Source organism: Phacochoerus africanus, chromosome 11 (genome assembly GCF_016906955.1).
Source record: "Phacochoerus africanus isolate WHEZ1 chromosome 11, ROS_Pafr_v1, whole genome shotgun sequence".
NCBI classification, from domain to species: domain Eukaryota; kingdom Metazoa; phylum Chordata; class Mammalia; order Artiodactyla; family Suidae; genus Phacochoerus; species Phacochoerus africanus.
In genome coordinates, this window is record NC_062554.1 from 92,949,112 (window position 1) to 92,966,375 (window position 17,264).

The window sequence follows — 17,264 nt, forward strand, 5'->3', positions numbered from 1 at the left end:
GGCACTCCTAAAATTATTTTTGACTAAAAGATTTAGAAGACAAATTGTACATCTCCTGAAGGTTACAGCCAAAAGGTATGTCTGGCAGTGGGAAATCACTGCAGATAGTGGTAAAATGATCCAGATCAATATCACAGTGTTCTTATGCTTTGACCAAAACTGGATAGAGAGATGGTAGCATAATGGGATAGCAGGTATTGTAAAACACATCAAGGAAGCAATGATGATGGGACAGAAGTTTACTTTCAGAGGGGATATTTCATTCTTCTATCCTGAACATTCCAGAATAATGCTTTTTAGAGAATTTGTAAACAATTTATCAAGGATGACAACATTAAGATTTCAATGATGACAACACTTAAAACGAATGAATGTGGTAAAGGTAGCTGAGTAAGCCTGGATTATCCTTTAATACATAGAACAAAATTCCACGAGGGTTTCCATGTCTAATGTTAGGTTGTCATGAAAGACGTCAATAAACAAACAAGTAACAAGGAGCTAGGCTTATTTATTTATTGATTGATTGTCTTTTTTAGTGCCACATCCACAGCATATGGAGGTTCACAGGCTAGGAGTAGAAATGGAGCTATAGCTGCCAGCTTAGGCCACAGCCACAGCAACATGGGATCTGAGCTGCATCTGAGACACACACCACAGCTCACAGCAACGTTGTATCCTTAACGCACTGATCGAGGCCAGGGATCTAACTAGTAGGGTTCATTATAGCTGAGCCACCACGGGAACTCTGAGATCGGCTGACTTATTATTCCTTCTTAAATTTGTTGCTGTTCCCTCCTGCAGATCCTCTCAAGGAATGAATGGTACCGAGGTGTGGCTTGAGATGTCTCAAGCCTTTTGTTTCTTTCTCTCATTCCTCTTTTCCCCTTGGGCCAACTTTTAAAAATACTCTAGTTGTTTACCCCTCGAGTTAATTATTGTGGGTTACAGAGACACAAGTTGTGCTATCTGTTGCACATCATAAGTGGCTTCCAGAAAACATATCAAGGTGAAAAACATTTGTGAGTTCTGCTCATTTATCTACCCTCCTTGCAAACTCTCTTTATGAGAAAACTATTTCTGCGGAGAACTTGATGAGGGAAGAGAAGAAAGGCTTATAGATTACAGATTTTATAACAACACAGTTGAGCAACTCCACAGTTGTTGGCTCACAATGAACCTCCATGGTGAACCTCAAATATGGTTTGGGTGAGATTATGTTTATGGCCAGAGCTTCACTACCTTGACTTTGATGGAAACTATGATCACACTGACCAGGGAACATATACCGGTTTCCTATTAAGACCGTGCTTGTTAAGCATCTCTGGTAGAAAGTTACTGACTCAACAGGAGTGCCTTCACAGAGGGCTCCAAGTCTATACTCTAGGTAATTGGGAGGTCAGCATATGGGCAGCCTCTGTGAGTGGCAGGAAGCAGTTAGGAATAAGGTTTGTTTGGAGGGTCACCTGTGCCTTACCCTGGTCAGCCTGGCTTTACTCCCATCTGACAGAGCCCTAGAACCAAGTTGAAGATATGTAACCAACCATGCAATAGAGCTTCTTGTGTCAGGGCTCTGATGTCAGAGAGATCTGGGTATAAACCTTGGGTCTGTCACTTACTAGCTGTGTGAACTTTAAGCCTCTGTTTCCACGTTTGTATTAATTCCTAGAGCTGTCATGAGGATTCAGTTGAATCCCGTCTGTAACAGCACTCAACTAAGGCTGGTCATTGTTACTTCAGTGACATAAGGTGAAAGTGAAAACACAGGTCACAATGCTGTCACTCTTTCTTAAAGACTTGGTGTGGGTGAAAGGGAGTGGGGGATGAGTGTGTGACTGGAGAGAGCATAGCGGTACCTCCTAGGATTTTCCATAGCTCCTGGGGTTCATTCTCCTCACTGGCTTTTCAGCTCTTCTTTGATTCCTTCTGTTCCAGAGCCAGAGTTGTAAATCAGAAATAATGGACTGGTGAGTAGGTAATACTGAGGCCTGTACATATCCTCCAGCCTATGTGATATTTGATTCTCAATAGACATAGAATTAATAGTCAAAAATAGTCATATAATTCTGTAGTCAAAAGGAAGCCTGGCACAAATGAACCTATCTATAGACAAGAAATAAACTCATGGACATGGAGAACAGACTTGCAGTTGCCAAGGGGGATGGGGAGGGAGTGGAATGGACTGGGAATTTGGGGTTAGTAGATGCAACTATTGCATTTAGAGTGGATAAACAATGAGATCCTGCTCTATAGCACGAGGAACCATATCTAATCACTTGTGAAGGAACACGATGGAGGATAATGTGAAAAAAAGAATGTATATAAATGTGTGACTGGGTCACTTTGCTGTACAGCAGAAATTGACAGAACATTGTAAATCAACTACAATAAAACAGTTTTTTTTTTTTAAAAGGAAGTCAGAGACTATCAATCAACCCTGCTCATTACCTATTGCAGAGCAGAGATCCTGGGTTTGAGACTTCTAAAGGATACTAGACTAAAGCAAACAAAATTTACTAAACATGGTGTGATAGAATGGATTGCGTCCCCCATCCCAAATTCATGCTGGAGTCTGCAGTCTCAACTACATCAGAATGTGACTTTACTTGGAAATCAGGTGATTGCAAATATAACTAATTAAAATAAGTTTAGGTCATACTGGAGTAGGGTGGGTCCCTAATCCTGTTTGACCAGTGTCCCTACAAAAGCGAAAAATTGGAGACAGACACAGGCGCAGGGAGAACACCAGGAAAACTTGGAAGCAGGTATTGGGGTCATGCATCTATAAACAAGAGAGTACCAAACATTTCCAGGAAACCACTAGAAGCTAGGAGAGAGGCATGGAACAGGTTCTGTAGCACAGCCGTCAGAAGGAACCAAGCCTGCCAACACATTGATCTCGGACTTACAGCCTCCAGAATTATGATAGAATAAATTTCTTTTAAACCAGCCCATTTATGGTACTTTGTTATGACAGCCCTAGTAAATGAATACACATAGGTAAAATTATCTCCATTTCTCTTAAACAGGGCTGGGATTAGGGTGAAGCACATGAGCATTTGCCTCAGGCACAACATTTAAGGGGAGCCAAAATAAACCCTTCAGTAATGAATATAAATAATGTCTTCATGCAATATTTAAAAAATTGAAATTCATGCAAAAAATCAGTGCTAAACAAAATATCAAAATTTTGAATAAAGAAAGCATCAGTGGTAGCTTCATGCAGTACATATTGGAGCCTGGGGTCAAAGGAATGAAACACTGGCAATACTGATCATGTCTTTATTTAAACTTTACAAATTTTGTTCATCATGGACTTTTTACATACTTTTTTGTTTTTTGGCCACACCCAGGGCATGTGGAAGCTCTGAGGCAAGGGATAGAACCTGCGCCACATCAGTGACTTGAGCCACAGCAGTGACATTGCTGGATCCTTAACCCTCTGTGCCACAAGGAAACTCCATATTTTTTATATATTTTTGATATTTCAAAACATTGTATAAAATATATGTATCTTGGGAGTTCCCAACGCGGCTCAACAATTAACAAACCCGACTAGCATCCATGAGGATGTGGGTTTGATCCCTGGCCTCGCTCAATGGGTTAAGGATCTAGCATTGCTGTGAGCTTTGGTGTAGGTCATAGACATGGTGCGAATCTGGCATTGCTGTGGCTGTGGTGTAGGCCAGCCATATCTTGATCTCTGAGATTTTTGGCACCACCTCACATGTCTCATCCTAGTCCTTGCCCTGCTTCAAGACTGTTGAGGATAGGACCCTCCTAGTTTCAATACAGAGGAGGCTGAATTCTATGTGATTCCCACATTCATCATTTTGTTGTTGGCCAGAGAAATGGAGTAAGAACCGCTTGCCAGATAGTTTCACTTGTCTTTCATGTCTTCTCAAATACAAAGACAAACACGAAACAATTTCTCAACTCCAAAATGATTCCTTTGGTATCACTCTTTCTTCAGTCCCAGTATTATTCTTACATTAATTGTGCGTTAAAACTCCAACGATTCTGTTGTCTCTCGTGTCACCTATATCCAGTTGGTAAGTCAGGCTATTTTTTCCCTATCTCCTAAGTAAAAAAAATAAAAGGTCTTGTTGTGCTTTTATAAAACAAATATTAAAGAAGACATTGAGGTATAAGATTTAATATATTTTAGCAGATATAAAAAGAGAGTAAAAAATTGTCAATTGTCTTACCATCCAGAGATACCCTTTCTCAATATTGTCATGTACATTCTTCCAGACAATATACATTTGTGCTTGCAAATATATTTTTTAAAATGGGATTTATATATGTTTTTTGGGTAGTCTTAACTTGTTAATTGCCTTGTGAATTGTGGGTATCTTTTCATGGTAATAAATCTATGTGTACAAAATAATTTTTAATGGTTTCATAGCATTCAAATAAATGGCTGGACCTTAGTGTATTTAATCAATATTCTCTTTAGAACATTAGGCTTATTTCTACTTTTTATTACTATTCACAACACCACAATGAGCATCTTTATACATGTACACTTATCTGGTGATTTTTTTAGGCTCAATTATTAGAAGTAAAGTTATTGGGCCACAAATGTACAAATTTTATTATTTTATGCTTATTGCTAAATTAATGAAATTTTGTTTTTACTGTTGGTTTATGGAGGGCTCTTTCTCCTAGATATCATTTGGTATTTTGAATATTTCACTTATTTTGTGAATTATCTACTCATGTAACTTATATATTCTCTCATTTGGGTTGTTCATCTATTTCAAAGTGGTTTTTAAATATTTTCATTAAGGTTATTGTCTGGATATTAATTCCTGATTAAGGTTATTTACACATAGCTGATATATTTCCAGCTTATAAATTGTCTTTTAATTTATGTTATATTTTACCCAACAAGAAATGTTAAGTTTTATGTAGACAAAAATGCCTATTTTCCTAAGTTTGGAATCATGCTTGGAAAATCCTTCTTTAACTCAAGACTACAAAAGAGTTTACCTAAATTTTCTTTTAGTACAGTTGTAGTTCCATTCTTACAAGCACATTTTTTTTATGGCCGCACCTGCAGCATATGGAAGTTCTCAGGCTAGGGGTTGAATCAGGGGCTGCAACTGCTGGCCTATGCCACAGCAACAGCAATGCAGGATCCAATGTACACTACAGCTCATGGCAACGCTGGATCTTTAACCCACTGAGTGGGACTAGGGATCCAACCAGCAGTCTTCATGGATACTAGTCGGGGTCATTATCTCTGAGCCACTATGCGAACTCATTACAAGTACATTTTAATCCATTTAAAATTCATATAAAAGTTCTGTTGATTCTTCCTGTCCTGTTCTTTCTATTCCTCTTGCTACCAACCTTTTGGACCCTGTGTGATTGTAGTCACCTCTTACTTAATATTCTTGTTATTAAAAAATATTATTCATATGATCTTTTGGATAAAAACATTCTAAAGACTGTCCATTGTTAGAAAAAACAGCTCAGAACCCTCTAGCCAATTATCCAATCATACTTTTCTAATCCTGTTACTCATTCTTACCTCTATTGCAGCTATCTGCTCAAAATGGGCTGAAATAATCCTTGTCTCCCAAATATGTCTCTTTGACTCTGTACCTTTATTCATGCCGTTTTCTCCTCATGAAATGCCCTGCCCACATCCATTCCATTCTTTTTTTTTTTTTTGTCTTTTTGCTATTTCTTGGGCTGCTCCCTCGGCCTATGGAGGTTCCCAGCCTAGGGGTCGAATCGGAGCTGTAGCCACCAGCCTATGCCAGAGCCACAGCAACACGGAATCCGAGCCACGTCTGCAACCTACGCCACAGCTCACGGCAACGCCGGATCGTTAACCCACTGAGCAAGGGCAGGGATCGAACCCGCAACCTCATGGTTCCTAGTCGGATTCGTTAACCACTGCGCCACGACGGGAACTCCCCATTCCATTCTTTAAGTCACCACTAGGAAGTCATTTCTGGTCACACTGTCCACAGAACCCTTGCTTGTTTTTGAAACTCATATATCACTTGTAAGTTTGAGTCCTAGTTGTACGCTGGCTTGCTTTGTTATTTAACATTCTGCTTGTGTGTTTAAAGTCCTGGACTTAAGGGTTTCAGAGTTGGGAGAATCTCAAAATATGTCATTCAATGTGTTATCTGACCTTGAAACTCTTCTACAGTATTCTTGCTAAATAGTCACTAAGCCTTTGTTTGATTACCTCCGATAATGGGGAACTCACTATATCCCATGACAGCACATGCCATTCCTAGTTACATCCTAATGACTGGAAAAAAATTTCTTATTGAAAGCCTTCAAATCTTCATTCTTCTCTCCTTACTCTTAGAATTATGGAAAGAACAGCAAATGTAGGATCTAGAAAAACTAGTTTTGAATCTTTTTTTAAATGATTTTAATTTTTTCCATTATAGCTGGTTTACAGTGTTCTGTCTAGTTTTGAATCTTGACTCCACTCACTAACTATTGCTCTTGCGCAAAAGGCTCTATTTCCATTGGGTTTCAGTTTCCTCATTTGTAAAAGAGGGATGATACCTACTTTGTAATATGGTGGTAAGTATATCATTAACTGAGAATTAAAGTAATTAAATGAGGATATATGAACAACTGTGGCACAGATCTTAGCACCGAGAGAGCATTTGATAAATATTTGTTGAATTAGAATTTGTTTTATCTTCTGGAACTATGCAGACAAAATCAAATCCTATAATGCCCTTTGCTTAAGTCTTTTCTTCTCCATCTAATATTTCCAATTCTTTGAGTTATTTTCTGATATCATAGTTTCTTATGTCTTAAGGTATACCCCCTGCTCTCCTGATCATTCTGTTTTCTACATACTGCACTTTTTCGGCACACCTCTTAAAAGATGGGATTCTGAATTCTGGCAGGCACTCCTAGAGTCACCTAATTAGTATCCTATCATGCTATATGTCAATTTCATTGATTCTCAAATTTGGATATATATGAGAATCATCTGGGGAGTTTTTAAAAAATACTGAGGCCATTCTCAGCACTTGTGTTTTAAAAGATCTTCAGTGAAAACTAAGCACACTGGCACACTTTAACAGCGAGCCAGGTGATTCTTTTTTTTTTTTTGTCTTTTTATTGTTGCACCTGTGGCCTATGGAGTTTCCCAGGCTAGGGGTCAAATCGGAGCTACAGTAGCCAGCCTATGCCACAGCCACAGCAACGCAGGATCCAAGCTGTGTCTGTGACCTATACCACAGCTCACAGCCATGCTGAATCTTTAACCCACTGAGTGAGGCCAGGGATTGAACCTGCATCTTCATGGATACTAGTCAGATTCATCTCCACTGAGCCATGACAGGAATACCTCGTCAGGTGATTCTGATGAGCACAGGTGTATAAATTCCTTGGGAACAGATTTGCAATCCCCAAATGAAATGCTTGGACTCAGAAGTATTTCAGAATCAGATTCCCCCCCATCTTTTGAAAAGGCGAAATGGTGCATGAATCATTAATATGAGATACCCTTGGTGGGTCTGGATCTTTACCTTGTAGTCAAATACATAAATATTTTGGCAGTGGCATACTTAAACATTCAAGTTGAGTGGAAACAATACAGGCCATAAATAGCCTCATGTTAGCGGATATCTAGTGTTGCAGCCAAATGAATCTTGGCAGAAAATTGAGAACTTCCAAATTGTAGGTAAGGAACTGTGGAGAGTCTTTCCAGCATTTAGCCAGATGTGCTTCCCATACCTGTGAGCTTAACACATATTCAGTGAACGAATGAATGAGACAGTTTTCTATGTGTTATAGAAGTTTTCTATGTGTTTCTATGGTATATTTCCTAAAGTTAACTCTCCTCCAACAAATAATGCCTTTGGACCTTAAAACTAGAAATAAGCTAATTTAAAAGTCACTGAAGGAGAATCAGTTTGTTCTTTTTTTAATCTTTTCAGAATTTCTATACTTGGAAATACATACATATCAAATGACTGAAGAAAAATGGAGAGCTTTTTTTATACGGGATTGAATTAAGTAAGCCAATAAATGTTTTTTGACTCCCTATTGTATGCAAGGCCTTATAACATATTCTGTAACAATTGAGGAAAGGATTAGAGCACAGCTGGAAAAATCGAAATTTCACTGAGAATCACAATGAAGGGATCTGAAGACTATTTTGATTTTGAATAACCAGCATTGTAAGTCTAAAGTTTAATCAACATTAAATAAGATAAAATGGCAGGAATTTACACATAGACAGAATTAAATTGTAAGAATCAGCAAGCAGTAACAACAGAAAAATCTCTAGTTCCGTTTGTTTTGAAAGTGGAAGTCTCTGAAGAAAGGAGCTCTTCAGTGCAGACTGTGCTGCTCTCAGCCCTTGAAGAGAAGGTGTTGGGGTGGCATTACGATGGCTGTCTTTATTGAGCAGGTTCCTGAAAACTTTTTACCAGGAGGAATCTATTTCCTCACTTAGACCTTGTATCAATCAGGTTTCTACAGAGGAACAGAACAGTTCGGATGCATATATGTGTACAGAGATTGATTATAAGGATTTGGCTCCTGTGATTATGGAAGCTGGCAAATTCACAATCTGCAATGCAGGCTGGCTCAAGACGGAGAAAAGCCAATGGGGCAGATGAAGTCCAAACTCAGTCTGCTGGAGAATTCCCTCTTCCTTGGGGGGCCTGTGCTTTTGTTCTAGTCAGGCCTTCAGTTGACTGGATAAGAGGCTCATCCACATTGTGGAGAGCTGTCTGCTTTACTCACAGTTCACCCATTTAAATGTTAGTCATACTCAAAAATACTCTTCAGGGTGACACATAAAAGTAACCATCATAGATGTTAATATAAAACAACCTTCCTTCATCTCAATATTTAGCTTTAATTGTTTATAGTTAGATTTGACTGTAAGATTTTTTTTTTTAAAGAGTTGCAAAGGCATATGGCTTGATTTCATAGATTTTGGGTTGTTTAGATCTTTACATGTCTACCAAGCTCCCAAGAGATGCCCATACTGCTTGTCTGTGGACCACACTTTGAGGACCAAGGGGTACTATTTCATGCTCCTTTCAGAAGGAGAGAGTGTATAGCAAAGACAAAGGAATCTTTTCCTGTGTTCTGAGTTTCAAAGTTTAGGTCTCTGGGGAAAAAAGGGAAGAACTTAGGAAAAAAGGCAAAGATTGGAGAGAAGTTATGATACAAGCAGAACATTCTGCGGACTGGGTTGCCAAGAAGATCAGTGTCCCCAAGAAGACCCTTTCTCCTTCTTCCCTCCCCCACCCCCACTCCCACCCCAGAGGAAGCCAAATTCCAAGAGAAATGTGGGGAGTATGTGGTGATAAGAATCATTCGTGTGGGGTAGGGATATACAAAGGAAATTAATTAGCCAGTGTAAGAAATTTAATAATTTTTTTTCTTTCTTTTTATAGCTGCACGTGCAGGCCTACACCACAACCACAGCAACACCAGATCTGAGCCATGTCTATGACCTACACCACAGCTCATGGCAACACCAGATTCTTAACCTACTGAGCAAGGCAAGGGATCAAACCCACATCTTCATAGAGACAACGTCCGGTCCTTAATATGCTGAGCCACAAAGCAACCCCAAGGTTTTTGATTTTGTTTTGTTTTTAGGCAATGACTTGTTCTGTGCTCACTCTGTTCCAGTCAGGGACCAGCCAAAAGCTTAATGTATTTCATTATTTCATCCTCACAACAACCCCATGAGCTAGGGGTGGATACTTCTATTATCCCCATTTTTAGCAGAGGGCGAGGGTCTCATGCCTATCCCATGGTTGGTAAGTAGGGGGCCCAGGGATTCCAAAAAGCTTTTTGTGGGGATTAAGTGAATTGATATTTTTAATGTACTTATCACTGCCTGGCCCATAGAAAATATTATCTAAATGTTAGCAGTTATTGTAATGATTTTAGAAGATCCTCTCCCAGTTCTTTCTCTCCTACTGACAGAGCTAGAGTTTTCACCTCTTTCTACCCCTACTTTGAACAAACCTGAGAAGACCTGTGTTCACTCCTTTCCTAGCAGGGCCAACAGATTCTGGTGAAGTAAAGCTTCTCTAGTCAACATGATTTATAAGGAATAAGAAGAGAGAGAAAGCAGCTTCTCAGAATATGAAGGGGTTGGTGAAAGGTGGACTGTAGGAATTATTGGCAAGAAGGGAGAGAGCACAGAAAATCAGAGCCCTGTGCTTGGCCTCCAGAAGCCCCAGTTAGCAAAGAGGGCCCCCCCCCGCTTCCAATTACAGCCATCCCTTGGTATCCCCCAGGGATTGGTTCCAGGATCCCTATGGGTACCGAGGTCCACAGATGCTCAAGTTCCTCACATAAAATGGCATTGTATTTGCATATAACCTATGCATGTGCTCCCATATACTTTAAATCATCTCTAGGTTACCTATAATACCGAATACAATGTAAACGCTAGGTAAATAATTGTAAATACAATGTAAATTCTATGTAAATAGTTGCTGGTGTGGAGCAAATTCAAGTTTTTCTTTTTGGAACCTTCTGGAATTTTTTTTTTCCCCAAATATGTTCAATCCATGGTAGGTTGAGTTTGTGCATGTGGAACCTCAGGTACAGAGGGCTGACTGCAGTGCAAAGGGATGAGGTAGTCATATTGAAAGCTCAGTGACCAGTCCCATATCCTTCACTGCCTAGTCCTCTGCAATTGGCCCTTTCACTTGAACCACTGAACTGCTGAAATTCTCTGTATGGTCTAGTGGTTGTATATGGTTGATCCTTGAATAATACAAGTTTCAACCACACAGGTCGACTTATATGTGGATTTTTTTCAATAATAAATACTGTGGTAATACTCCATCCAAAGTTGATGTAAAACCTGTGGATGCAGCGTTACATAAGTTATATTCTGATTTTCAACTGTGGAGAGGATCGGCACCTCTAACTTATGCATTGTTCAAGGGCCAACTGTATTTTACATGAGCATGGGTGAAAGAAGAAGTCACTGGAGCAGAGAAGATGGTAGATCTTTTTATATGGTCACAGACAGATTACTAGGTATCAAGGGCAAGCACCTGGAGTCAACGATGGGCCACAACAATGAGGAAGAGCTTTTCACTTTATCTTCCCTACCTAGATAGCTGAATGCAGGTGTTTCTGATACACACATATCAGCGGATTTGCATGAACTAATGAATTCTTTTTACCAATTTGTGTTAAGCTTCTGTCATGTTTAGCCACAGAGTCCTGATTAGTCATGCCACATAACTTGGGAAAATAATTTTTTTATGTTAAATACGAGGAGCGGTTTCCAAAGAACCCGAAGAACTGAAATAGTAGATGGATTTAATGTCCCTGATTTTAGAGAACAAAGTCTCTGGTGGTATTCTAGGTCGACTAATTAAAAATGAGAAGATGAATCAGGATTTTGACACCGGAGTTATGGAAGGTGCTAGTATTTACACATATCTAAACTCTAACATAAAAGCTGAATTGGGACCGAGGGGCAAGGCTTCTTTTCTTTACCCTCGTGGAAGTCTGCTTCTAAAGTGAATGTGCTGATCCTATTGGCTTTAGGCATCCTAGTTATTGGCACTTTAAAAAAATATACTGTACCAAGTGGCATTTGGTGTTTAATGCTTTAGTCTTCTGAATTCATTAATATGTGTCTACTCTTGGGAGGTGGCAGTGTTCCAGCGACTTAGCTATTGTCATTTCACTCCACATTTAACCTATTCTAGTCTGCTCTGTGATGATGTAGTGGGACTTTGCAAACTACATTTCCCAGAATCCTTTGCCTGTTAGTCTCCCTGAGTAGCAGGCTCTACAAAGAAATTAGAATTTAGGAGGAGGAAAGGAGGGATTTTCATTGTGTTGACTTGGTACTCCTGTTAGTAAGGCTCCTACAGGTGTATTTTGTTTCAGGCTCCAGCTTCTTTTGATATTTTGCTCCTTTGTCTCCTCTGTGGTACCTTGAGCAGTCACATCTCCCTCCTCTGCTTTTGGGTTCTGATAGTCTAAACCCTCATTTGTGTTTCCCTGGCCTAAGGGATGGTAGCTGCACTTATTATCTCTGGGTGACCTCAGTGTTTCTATTTTGCTCTTTTAGCCCCCCAAAACCTGTGAAACCAATTCCTTATATTTAATTCCCTCTTAAAGTACTTGCTTTGGTATCTGTTTTCCTGACTAGATACCAGGAAATACATCCAAAAAGAAGGAACTCTGGAATTGGTTCATTTATGTTCTTGCCCTGAATCACTGCTTAATGCCTTTGCAATAAAAAAAAATGAGTTGTTAATAATCCATGCACTAGTATCATTACTAACTAAATGGTCTTTTGTGGTTGATTGTGATAAAGTGTTTGCTGAAGCAAATGTCTTGGAGACCAAGTGGCTACCAAAGGAATCTTTTTGCTTGTAGTAAAACCTATAGAAACTAGAATGTAGAGTAAGTCTTTTTGATTGAACTGATGAGCTTACTGAGAGAAAATGACAAATTCAGACAAAACTGTCAACTAAAGACACTATTGGAGAATCAGAGTTTCTGTAGCAGCCCTAAAAGATGCTTTTACTTTCTGTAGTCACTGAGCTGACTTTGCTGAAGACCAGTTCATAGTTCAATTGTGTATGTTGCAGAACTACAATAAAGGTTGGTTTTATAAGCTACCAATCTCTTACTTGAAAGTTAAGACACCGATTGGGAAGGAGTGACACCTAGAATGGGGAACCTGTGTGAGTTCAGACAAAGCTGAGCATCTGGAACCCCTTAGTCTTACTTAGCCTCCTTTGCCTCCTGCTGTATCTGAGGAAATACTTTTCCTTACTCCAAGGTTGTAATAAACTCACATAAGCTGGTTTCAGTAAAAAAGGATGCTAGCCTTGTCAAGACTTACCAGCACCATTTCTCATGACCTCTACAACTCAAGTCAGGACAAATATGGGGAGAGTACAGCTGTTACCAAATTCAGGTCTGGCTGCTCACTGCTTGAAAATCAATACCTGAGAGATAGGGAAATATTGGTAGAAAAGAAAGTTTTTTCAATCAGAATGCTGGCAATCTGGGGAGATGGTGGACTCCCTGTCCCCCACCCCCAAACCATCTCTGAAGATTCTGCTCAACCATAAAAGCTTTTAAAGGGAAATCATTGAGATGGGGGTCAAAGTGGTCACCATCCTACACTACGTGCAGGCTTGTCGCTTTTTTGTGATCTTTCTTTATGGTTTGTGAGATTACTGAAGGGGATGCTGGAGAAGAGATCTGGTCATATGTTAATTACTTATTCTCCATTTCTTCTTTGATCTAGAACCAACAGGTTAGGCAAGGTATTATGTGATCAAAAGATGTGAAAGTTGTGCTAGGGCCAGAGATGAATAGAGCATGGAGGTACCTGGTTTAAAGTTAATGACCAGGCAAAAGGGGGCCTCCTGAAGAGAGCTCTTTCCTGCCAAGGGATATTTCCTGCCAAATGTTGCTTAGATAGCAATGTTCAAAAAAATTGTAAAATTTGCTATTATATATTGGCAGAAACCTGGTGAATTTATGTGGGAATGGATTTTCTGGTTGTTAGGTGAAGATAGATGGAATATAACTTTGGATTAGGCTAAATTTATTGATATGAGTTCACAGAGAGTTTGGATTTAATATGTTGGTGCAAGTAGCTGGAAGCAGCTGTAACTGCTTGCTTGGTTGATTGAATGAAACTTGGATTCAATCATTGTCTTCATTCAGTTAGGTGGAGATGCCAAAATTTTGAGGCATAACATTGAGGAAGGAATTCAAAGGTTTAGGGAGTTGGGAACTTTGGAGTGGATTAATCATATACAGTCTCATACTGCCCTACTCTTCTGCTAAAATATTAGATAGGACCCAGCAATTACTCCCTTCACTAAGGCATAGAGAAATAAATTAGTGAGAGGAGCTCCAGCATCCATAAAAATAACAATGTGACTGTGGTGGCTGTTCTCTGGAGGCTAGGGGTGAGGGCAACAGAATATTTTAACTCACCGTGCACAGGAAAACACTGAGCCCACCCCACCCTCCTCCAAATTTAAGTTTGTTGGGAGTAGATGTAGAGCAAGAACCCGTATCTATTAACTTTCAGTCTGAAACCCTTCATTCAACTTGATTTATGCCAATATCCATCAGATTGTTCTGGTGTGTTCTTCAAGGCTTAAATGATTTTATACATTTATTTTCATGCACACTTGTTTTCTCTCTCATGAATAACTCATGGGTAGAAAATCATGAGACAATCCCATAACATGCAAAATAAAAAATTGCAATCCATTGGAGTAATTCTGCTGCAAGCATGTTTATGCTGCTTTTAAGCTACAAAGGCAGAGCTGAAAGTTGCAAAAGAGACCTTATGACCTCCAAAGCCTAAAATGTTTACTATGTAGCCCTTTATGGAAAAAGTTTGCTTGCCTCTGCTCCAAAAATGAAAATATTGCAGACAAAGCTTAAGTTCTTTGGGGGTTCCCATTTTGATACAATGGTATGGGCAGCATTTCTGGACCCCTGAATCGTAAATTCAATCCCTGGCCTAGCTCAGTGGATTAAGGATCTGGTGTTGTGGCTGTGGCATAGGTTGCAACTCCATATGCTGCAGGATGGCCAAAGAAGAAGAAAAAAAGCTTAAGTTCTTAGTAATTACTCCTCTTTTTGTCAGTATAAATTCAGTAATATTATGTTTCCATGTTTGTAGATTATTTGTAGATTTAAATAACTGTGATTTCTCTGTCACTAGGAGAGATGGGGGCAAAGTTCTCAAAAGACAGAGCAGAATGACTATCTCCTAAAGAAGGTAGGCTACTCGATCTCCCTTTTCATGGGCATATTTTAAAGATTATAATTACCACAGAGAACTTTTACAGGTCGCTGATAAAATGCAAAGTTGCCTCCTGATGATTAAGAGGTAATTTTACTTGTTCCAATTGTTAACTATTTCCAATTCACTACATTAAAAAAAACCTTTTCCTCACTAATTTTTAAAGGCCTGCTAATTTGCCAAATTTAAAAGTGGTACACATTCATTATGTAAAATTGGAGAAATATTAAAAAGTAGAAAGAAAAAATATATATAACTCTCTGGACCAACCACCTAAAGACAACTACGGTTAACAATCTGCTTTCTTTCCTAGCATTAATTTTAATTGAAAAATGCTCAGTAAATACAGTGAAAAAATTATGCATCATTATTTTCTGACTGTTTCTAGCTTAGCTTCAAATGTAATATTTATGGAATATTTAGTCAATAAATAATTAGTTGTCACCTGCCTCCTTTTTCCTTATGAAATGTAAGATTGCATGTATTTTCCAAAAGTTAAGAAATGTATTCATATCTAGGACAGGCCATTATTTCCCAAATTACTTAAGTCACCCTGGAGATGAAGTTGTTTTGAGATGATTGATCTTTTTCATTATCCCACCAGCCTGGATATTTACTGCCGTGATCCTTTTTCACCATTCACATTTTTAAAAAAAGCTCTCAGGCAAAGAGAAACATAAAGAGCTGTAGGATCCGTCTCCATTCCAGTGCCTCTGTCACTGTGCCCTTGTCTATTCATTTGTCTTCTGTGTGAAAATCCACTGGGGCTCCTCAGTCAGATGTGTCTTCTGGAGAGGCGCCACGTTGGAATGGAGGAACAACTGCTAATGTGTCCATCTGAAGAGCCATTTCAACACTTCTTCTCAAGTGATTAAACAATACTGGCTGAGTAATGATTTGATTTTTACACCAGCCTTCCTTCCCTTCTCCAAGATTATGTTTACATTTTGAAAGAAATCTTCAATGAACACTGTATTAGTTTCCTATTATATCTGCTGAAACAAATTACCTCAAATTTAGTGGCTGAAAAATGACACAAATTTATTATCTTACAGTTCTGGAGGTCAGGAGTCTGAAATAGTTCTCACTAGACTAAAATTAAGGTTTTGGCAGGACCATTTTCTTTTCTGGAAGCCCTAGCAGAGCATCTGATTTCTTGTTTTTTTCTAGGATCTGGGGGTCTCCCACAGCCTCCTTCCATCTTCAGAGCTGGCAGTGACCTGTTTGGTCTCTCTCACGTTGCATCACTTTGACACTGACACTCCTGGCTCTCTCACATTTAAGGTCCCTCATGATTACATTGGGCCCACCCTGGATAATCCAGGATAATCCCCATGTCAATATCTTTAACTTAATCACAGCTGCCAAGTCCCTTTTGGCATGTAAGGCAACATGCCCACACTATTCTAGGGATTAGGATTAGGATGTAGACGTCTTTTCTCTGGGGCTCATTATTCTGCCTACCATAAATACTTTTAACTCAAAAAAGTGGATAATGGGAATCATTGAAGAGATACTGTTTTCCTTCTGCTATTTCTCAATCATAATACTTTACTACTTTAGTTGTTGTCATATAAAATACTTTTCAGGAGTAAAATTACTTTTCCTTTAAAAAAATTTGTTGGTCACGCCCATGGCATGTGGAAATTCCCGGGTCAGGGATTGAACCCATGCCATAGCAGCAACCTGAGCTGCAGCAGTGACAATGCTGGATCCTTACCTGCTAGGCCACCATGGAACTCTCCAAAATTACTATTCTTGCAAGCCCTTTTTCAGGGCTGGCCTAAGGCAAAATTGTGATGCAATTTGTCTGCTCTGTCAAATGTTTTCCTTCCAGTTTTATTTCTTCTTCCCCAGAACTCTGCTCTCTTCTCTTACTCTCATCTTAGGTTAATACTGATGAAATAGTTTGTAATAGAAGCTAAAGGAATGACCCTCCTGAGAATATTTTCACATTAACAAAAAGTTTTGAAAATCCAAAGACTTAAAGACACAGAGTAGAGTATAGGTTCCAAAATGATCTATAAAAGGCTGATAGTAAATTATATTCAAATGTTTATTCATTACATGCTGTGCTAGCCACTGGTGGGGGGTGGTTCAAAGATAAGTAAAGCTCAGTGGCCATTCTCGAGGAGTTGGTCTGGCCAATTTAAAATTCTTATTTTGTATCAGAGGACTTTCAACCACCCATATAAGTTCTAATCCTTTGTAGCCATTATTTCCAGACATTAGGGTTTGAAATCTAGAAATAGAATTTTAAAATAGAATTTTTATGAACCTATATTTATTGATGGTTGCAAAAATTTTTAATTTCTTTTTCTTTTTTTTGGCTGCATGTGCACATGTGGAAGTTCCCAGGCTAGGGGGTGATTTGGACCTGCAGCCACTGGCCTATGCCATAGTCACAGCAATGCCAGATCCAAGCTGCATCTATGATTTATGCTGCCATTTGCAGCAATGCTGGATCCTTAACCCA